Genomic DNA, 8,739 nt, shown 5'->3' with positions numbered 1-8,739 from the left:
CCCAGGGCAGGTCACAGCAGTGAGAGCTCAGCTGCCCGGCCCTGGGGAGCAGAGGGCCGCACGCTACATGGTGGACGTCTCTTTTTCTTCCATCGGCGGCGGTTACTACTTCAGGCTCATGATGGCCAGCGAGAAGCCGGGAAGGCTGGGCTGTGCAGGCCCTGGGGCCCGCCCGCCCCTTCTGCCTGCAGTCTCACCCCTGTTCTGCTCCCTCCCCCGTGGCCCTGCCCCAGTTCCCCCCACAGTCCTGTCCCAGTCCACCCACCCCCTTGCAGCCCCCCAGCCCACGTCCCCAAGACCAGGAAAGATCTGTCCCGCCGCCAACTGGGGGTGAGAGCTCTTCCAGTCCCCGGGCCACAGCCGCAGCTGGGATCCGGGTGCTGGGGCTTCCCCTGCCACCTGGCACTTCTGCCAGGCACCGGGCTTGGGGTGCAGGGGTGCCCATTTTCCAGGGGCCCCCAATGGGCTGAGGCTGCTGGGCACAGGCCCTGACGGCCCATTGGCTAATCCGCCACCGCTGCACTGCGGGTAGGGGTGCAGGCTCCCCTGGCTGAGCTGCCCTGGCAGGGCGGGGCAGGTGAGGGCAGGGGGCTCTGTGTGTGGACGGAGCGGGGTTTGGGTTTAAACACGGGTCAGAGCCATGTCCACAGGGAGAGGGGGAAGCCGGCTGGCTTTGAAACAGGGGAGCGTGGCTCCGAACTCGCTTGCAAAGCCACAGGGTGTGACAAGAGGCTCTGGCCCCATAGGGAGCCTGGGGCTGAGCTTTGCCTAGAGCTGGGCCAAGGGCATAGCCAGGTAAAGCGGGAACTGCCGGGAGGCTGCGGGGGCCTGGGGAAATCCCGGCCCCGGGCGTCCCTTTGTCCTAGTGCCGATGGGCCTGGAGAGCCGGGGCTGGAAGGAATCCAGGACAGGCGCTCACCTTCCGAGATCTGCCCGCTGATGGAAATGCACTGGCTGGCACGGCCCTCGCACTGCAGGGTCTCCGTGCTGGAACAGCTGCTCCGTCCCGGGGCAATGCAGATCGGGCACCAGCCTCCCGTCTAGACGGTGTTCATGATCGGCCCTGCAAGACCCCCAAAGAGACGGTCGGTGGGGGTTGACGGGCAGGGCTGAGGACAGGTGCCTTCTCTACTTTGTTACCACTTATTTCTAGCACCACAAGAAGTGAGATCAGGGACCCTCTTGTGCCAAGAGCTGCACAGACTCCCCAGAGCAGGGGCCCTGATTGCACTGGGCACTGCATAGATCCCCCCAGCCTGCTACTGGGGGCCCCCCATTGTGCCAGGCACTGCACGCCTCCCTCCCCTGAGATCAGGGTCCCCCCTATGGCACCAGGTGCTACACGGGACCCCACCCTTCTCCAGAAAAGAACCTTTTCTGAACCAGTTTGACACTCAGTCGGAGCCTGGGCCACTGGGAACGAGCAGGGAGGGACGCAGAGACATACAGACAGGAGAGAACCGGGTATTGCAGCTGTTCGTAGAGCAGGTCCGGGATTGAATCTTCACAAAGACCCCGTTCCCGAAGAAGAGGGAGATGTTCCTGGGCGTGGCGGAGGATACACAGGACAAGGAATAGTCTGCATTTTCCTTCGCTTCTGGTTAGAAGCAAAACAGTCACAAAAATTATTTACAGATGAAACCAGCGCCCCGAGGGCTGGTGATTCCTGGGAGCCACCTCACCCCTTTTCCTGGCGTCCCAGGCCAGAAGGGCCCATACCCAGCATCTAGTCTGACCTGCCGCATAGCCCAGGCTAGAGAAGTCCTCCCTACATTGTGCCCGATCACGTGTATTTGATGAAAGCATCTTCCAGGAGGGCAGCCAGCCTGGCCTGGGGGATGCCGAGGGACGGCGCATCCACCGCATCCCTAAGGAGCTTGTTCACCACCCTCCCCAGCATGTCTCGCTAAATACTTGTCTGGCACGCATCATCATGGTATCTGAACCCTGTGTCATCTTTAATGTATTATCCTCACAGCCACCTTGTGGGATGGGCAGGGCTGTCACCCGCATTGAACAGATGGGGGAAACTGAGGCACAGATCCTCAGCAGGACCTAACTCTTTGAAGCTCTGGGCCTAAGTGGTGTGTCCCAGGTCACACAGGGCGGCTGGCAGAGGGGGACCTGGAGCCCAGGTGTGCTGAGCCCTTGGCACGCGTGCCCCGCCCACAGCCAGCAAACGGTCGGTGCGGAAAACGATGGTGGAAAATCAGCGCCACCCACCTTTGACCAGTGCGTTTGCCTCCCAGACACCGAGGCAGGTGCTGTGACCAGCGGGGCAGGGCTGGGGCTGAGCAGGACAGTTGCTCACAGAATTTCTCCTACACTGGTAACAGGATCTGGTGAGGAGGGAAATAAAGCAGGATTTCCATTTTAATTTCTGGTGCCAGCGTCCCCCTTTTCTCGTCCGGTCCCCGAAGGCCTCGGGTTCGTGGAGGTGGCCTTGGCTGGGTTGATCTCACTCCCGCCGTTAAAGCCAGTGCCTGGGATCGGTGCTGGCAGGGGCAGGGTGTACCGGCCGGTGTCTGCAGCAGTTTTGGGCGCAGAGGGATGCGACAAAGTGGGAATTGAGCTCCTATTTCTACGATGCCATGGAGTGCCTCAGTTTCCCTCTGTGCTTTGCAAGGCTGTGCAGGGCCGCCCCTCCATCCATCCCCGACACACCTGTGAGGAAGTGGAAGTGTTCTTAATGTTTCCTCTGAATAGTGTGGGGGTGCCTCAGTTTCCTCTATGCAGTTCTTAAGTATCTAGGTGGTGGGATAAGGGTGTATGATCCTGGCAGAGCCCGAGAGGGCAGGTGTGTGCAGGGGTCTGGACACAGAAAATGGCTGACACCCTGTTTCCTGACCACTGATGGCCTGGGCCCTTCCCCCCTGCAAGGTGAGAGCTAAAGGGTTGGAGAACAAAGGAATCAAGAGCCCTCCTGGCCCGGGAAAGGGACAAAGCCCAGAGGAAGAGGGGCTGGAGGGAGTTTCAGTTTGGGGCTGGCTGGGGAGTGGAGTGAAGTGCAGACGGGGTTGTCTGGCTCACTGCCCCCCAAAATGGACCGGGCTGAGGGGTCCTGTTCTCTGCACCCACAAGCTCTGTTTTAGACCATGTTCCTGTTGTCTAATAAACCTTCTGTTTTACTGGCTGGCTGAGAGTCACGTCTGGCTGCAGAGTTGGGGGGCAGGACCCTCTGGCTTCCCCAGGACCCCGCCTGGGCGGACTCGCTGTGGGAAGCGCAGGGAGGGGCAGAGGAGGCTGAATGCTCCGAGGTCAGACCCAGGAAGGTGGAGCCGGGTGAGCTGTGTGTCCTGCAGACAGGCTGCTCCCAGAGAGGAGACTTCCCCAGAGTCCTGCCTGGCTTCGTAGGGAGCAGGTCCAGAGCATCGCCCGGGGACTCGGTGATGTGTTGATCTGGCGGATCTCGCTCTTGAGGTCCCCTAAATAATCCCCCAGAACGGGATTCCAGGCCCCCTCCCTTTTCCCAAAGATCACTGAGTCAGGGTCGGGGTACAGGCACCGCTCTTGCAACCCGTCCAGGAGGCTGTATCGTTCTAAGCGGGCGTCAGCGGTGGGGAAACAGGCTATGAAAACATTGGTATTGCCAGAGACAGAATAACGGTCCTTTGCGTGCTTCCAAGATACGCACGCTGGTTCATCGTCAATAAACTCACAGGATGAAACCTCATAAAACAGGGACTGAAAGAATTCGTCAGGGTCTCTCACAAAGCTGGTATTGGGTAGGTTGGTTCTTTGGCCAAATTTACCCCATAGAGAATTTAAAAACAGTTTAGCAATTTGGCGTTTAGTGGGCTTTAGCCTCATCTCGTGTTGGCGTAAACGCACACCTTCTTGCTGGTAGAAATCGTTAACATACTTATTTTGTTTTTCTTCATCTGTGCACCAGCTGGGATACCCTGAAGCCTCTTGTTTCTGGCGGAGGTGTAATTTTATGTACTCTGAAAAGAGTTCATCAGATTTTTCATTAAAATGCCAGATTTCATAGATTTTAGCCACCAAGTACCCCTTCGCTATGGCAGCGTTCAATTCCACCGTGCACCAAGTCCCCAGGATGGCCCTCTCCTCATCAGTATGGGTGCACGTCTCCCGCTGCTCGGTTTCCGCATAGGTTTGGCATAGTGGGAACATAAGCTTGCCACCCACTCTGACAGGTAACAATGGGAAAAAGAGGCCTCGTGGAGGGAACACTTTAACTTTTGCAATTCCAAAATAATTTGCAAGGGGTCCAAATTTGTCATAAACTATATCGGGGTGTCCAAAAGGATAGTCTTTGGTTTTGTTTACGAAAGGGTACAGGCTGGTAAAATCATAATAGTGGATTTCTTCGCCGGGGTTAGGTTTATAATATAGACGTATAGCGTTTGTCCTCCCCCCAGAAAGAGCATCCCTAGGCATGAGAGGCTGGGGTAACTGGGCTCGGTTTAAGAAGCTTGCAAGCTCCCTGTCTGTTTCTTTCATCACCTCCCACTCGTGCTCCCAAAGAGTCCTCAGTACAAAACCAAGTCGTTTTAGATAGTCGGTCTTGAGCTGCGTCTTGTAATAAAGAAATCCAAAAGTTGTCCCCATCATAGGGTTTTGTGCTTTTTCACAATGACAGGTGACACAACCGTGAAAAAAACACCCATTAGACTCAAAGGCTGTGTGTACCCCATCAACATTGGCATAACCGTCTACAAAGTAGGGGCCTACCTGTAGTTCCCCACCCTGTAAAGCGTGCCGTATTTGTATATTTTCTTTTTGAGAGGTATACAACAGCCACTCAATAGATGGAGTCGAATATCTCTTTTTCTGTCTGTGATAGTTGTCTGGAGGGAGAAGAGCTACCGGGTTAGGCTCCAAAACCATAAACCTGTACATATCCATGCAGACAGATGCCAGCGTTATGTGCCGGAATGGAACTATACACAGTTTTCTCTCAGTGAATTTACCAGGTTCTCTCTCTACTATATCGCCCTTCTCCGTCATTTTCATCATTTCTTTTCTGCATACAAGCCTGTCTCAAAATTTTTACATCCTGCTGACAGTAATATGCAAGCTCTTTCTGCAGGTCAAAAGTCTCAGAGCTGTGGTCTTGATACCAGTCGAGAAACTCTGCTTTTTCCCTGGGCATCATGCCCTGGGCATCAGTGCTCCACACCAGGCATAGGCCCCACATAATTTTGATTTGCTAAAGTGTTAAAAAAATGTGGAAAATACCCTTTGCAACCTTCAAACCCCATCGCCTGCGGGAGCTTGCTAAGCTTCATGGGCAAGAAGTTTAAAGAGTCTATAAAACGAATGCCCAGGGCCTTAACTTCTACACATATGAGTTTACTACCCTGAGTGATCAGCTCTATGCACATCTTTTCCTTCAGTAACTGTCTAACGCTGAAGTACGCATCATCACCTTTGGAACCTTTGTGCGCTAGGAACGTGTAGTCCTGGAACTCTTTGCCAATAAAGGTCTTAACAAACGTTGAAAGACATTCGTCACCCTTCAATTCCCAGGATTGTTTTGGCTTTAGGGACATCGCAAAAATGTAATTGGGCACATGCAACCCAGTCTCCTGCGTACATTGAAAATCATAAAAAATATACTTTTCTGAGGATTCGGGCTTCCTAAGGCTGTCCATAAAACAGCGGTGACTGTCTATATCTCCAACGATCAACCGGTGCCGCTTGTCCACGTACGACTGACACTGATCACACAAAGTTTTAGACAGGCATTCAACTCGTTTTTTTGATGCACAGTTGACATGTCTGTCTAAACACTCTTTGGGCCGACAAAACAGTCTACAGCTAGGCCACCTCAGCGGCACCCCCACGCCAGAACCCCATAGTAATGTTCATCGTGCAACAGGATGAAGTAAGTCTTAGGGTACACAAGGCCCTAAAAAAAACCCAGCCACCTTTCACCGCCATACAGCACCACCTGTATGTTAACTCCTAAATGCTGTTCAAACTTTGCTATGTCACTGAGCAGAACCTTCTCTGGATCTGACCACCCCAGTTTCTCATGCAACTTTCTAGCCTCTGCTAACAATTCCGCATCCGTAGGTTTATGACCGGCCATGACTGCCAAGAGCCCACCAGCAAAACATAGAAATTGGTACCAGTGTAAGTCAGCTCTACTAAACATTGTCTCTTTTTTGGAATAATTTGACTACTAAGGATAGAATTTAAAACTCTTCGAGTGCCCCCACCCCTATTTTTTACAACTGTCACAACGAGGCACAATGTCCCATCGACATGCAATTCTCTATCGCTCTGTAGCAGCTTTGAGGTCTGGTTTAAGAAATCCTCAGCGGACAGCTCATCCCTACTTCTTCTGACTGAAAACAAAGGGTCAGTTCAATGATGGCTCTCTAAACGTAACTGTACATAATCATCAGGGCCTACCCTACCATTAATGTCATCAAGAACTAGCGGTATCCCTCTGTGTATGGCTTCAACAACCTTTTCAGCTGAATTTATTTCCTCAAGATTGACAAAACAAAACTCCTCACAATACACCGACCCCCCAGATCTAGGTAATTCACGTTGCCAACTTCTCACTCTCTCCATATACACCTCTACATTTTCAGGGTTACTTGGGGGTTCCTCTGCAGAACCATCAGTGGCATCTTCTACATCCCATACTAATTGAGAGTCAGACTCTGAGACGCCTCCGTGAGGGTCATTCGGAGCAGATGGGGCCCCATCTAGACAGCCCTTTGGGGAATTTTCTAAACCAGAGTCTGATTTCGCCTCCCCATTTTCAGACATGCCAGTTTGAGAGCCTCCGGTAGGGGGCATCTCTTTTTGTTTGTTTTTTTCTTCATTACCTCTTTAGCCCTTCTTAAAATTTTTACAGCGACCCTGGCCTGGATCTTTTTGGCAGCCATCTGTTTATCCCCCAAGCGCTGTCCGCCCTTTTGTTTACACATGAGCTGACGTGCACCCTTCAGGGTACCCCTTTCCACACCTAGTCATGCCTGATCAGAGCCACCCTTTCCAGACCCCCTTTCTTTTAGGCCCCCTGAGGATTCAGCATCCATCAGTTTTCTGAACAAAGCGTCATATTTTTTCCAAATCTTTTGAGAATGCCGTTGTTTTAGACCCCCCGAGGATACAGCGTCCATCAGTTTTCTGAATGAAGCATCAAACTCTTCCAAAATACGAGAATATGGGGGATCTGTGACAAGCTTATGGTTTTGGGAGAATGGCTTATCAATCCTTGGTTTTTTGTTCACAACCCCGAGAGCGCCTGCTTCGGGTTTGGAATGTGTGCGTTTCTGGGCACATTCAGAGCCCCTAGCGTGCGTGCTCTGGGTTTGTGAACGTGGGCGTTTTCGCTCACAGTTTTCTCAGGGCTCGGTGTGGCGGTGGCCGCTGAGGAACTGGAGTTGTGTTTGCATGGATGTTTTTTACCAGAGTGTTTGTTTTGTCCTTGGCTTTGACGTAAATGAGGTTTGGACTGGCCTGATGCTTCATCTGCTCTCTTGTGCTGTTTTGCCTTGTTAAAGGTCTCAAAGCAGATTCCTGGTTCTTTGGTGGTTCTCGGGGTTGTGTCCTGGTAGCTCCCACTACAGCCTTGTCAGAAGGGCTGCACCTGACTGATTGGGACGGGGGGAAAAATGCATTTTGTACAAAAACGTAACTTTGCCAGCTTTCTCACCCACACCTATGTATTTACTTAAAATACAAAACCTCATAAATTAACCAGACTAATAAGCAAAATATATTTACCCGGCTTCATCCACCCATCCGTCACTGATACTGGTGAATTTTTCCTTTCAGTTGTCTCTTTCCTTTTTCTTTTGAGGCTGTTTACCCCGTCACGTTTGGACCGTACTGTAAAGCAAACAACATTCTAATAAGACACATGAAACTGTCTAGTAAACTTTAAAATCAAAAAATATTCATTAGGGTGTTTTTTCTATTTAAAAAAGTCATAGCTTTGAAACAAAATAATCCATTTCAGGCTGTACAACAAACACAGGTTTTGAGTTTATTTCTACCACTTTAAAAACAACCCCCACAAATATATGTATATATATATATTTTAAAATGCATCTCAGTTTCCAAAGTAAAAAAGTAAAAAAGTTTGCAAAGTACAAAAGTTTGGTGGGGTGGGGGTGCTTTCTAGAAAAAATGCCCCAGGACCTTTAAGCAACTCCTGGGTCATATTTTAACTGGCCTATAGCGTTCCACCAACTCCTGGCATCATATTTAAACTGTCCAATAGAATTCTGCCAACTCCAGGGGTTATATTGAAACTGTCCAATAGCATCTGTGAACTCCTGAGGTTTCATTTCATTTCATATTAATCAGAACTCACCATCCTCGCCCACCCACCTCCCTGACGATGGGTGCAACCCGCCCCCCCGCCCGCCATCAAAATTAAACCTATGGCAACAAGGGTGAGTAATCACGGTCACCCTGGCTATTCAGTGAGGGGGGTGGTTAAACCCATTCAGTTCAACAGGATAAATCAGCTCTATTGTCCTCAACCACATGTCTGAACCATCCCTATTTGTTTTATTGTAAACACGTTTTTAGGATATTTTTCCCCTCCCACAAGATACATTTCAGCTTTTTCTTTTTGCTGTCAATGGGTCTCTCTCTTACACAAAAGACACAAGAGCGAGGTGCTCACAAACAATTTTTTATTTAAAAGACATACAGCTCCTTTAAAACGAACCAAGATGCTCTGTTAAAAAAAGAAAGAAAGAAAGAAAAAAACCTGTAAGCTCCCTTAAGGGCCAGAGCCCT

Source organism: Lepidochelys kempii, chromosome 24 (genome assembly GCF_965140285.1).
Source record: "Lepidochelys kempii isolate rLepKem1 chromosome 24, rLepKem1.hap1, whole genome shotgun sequence".
Taxonomy (NCBI): domain Eukaryota; kingdom Metazoa; phylum Chordata; order Testudines; family Cheloniidae; genus Lepidochelys; species Lepidochelys kempii.
Note: the sequence above shows the minus strand (reverse complement) of the source record.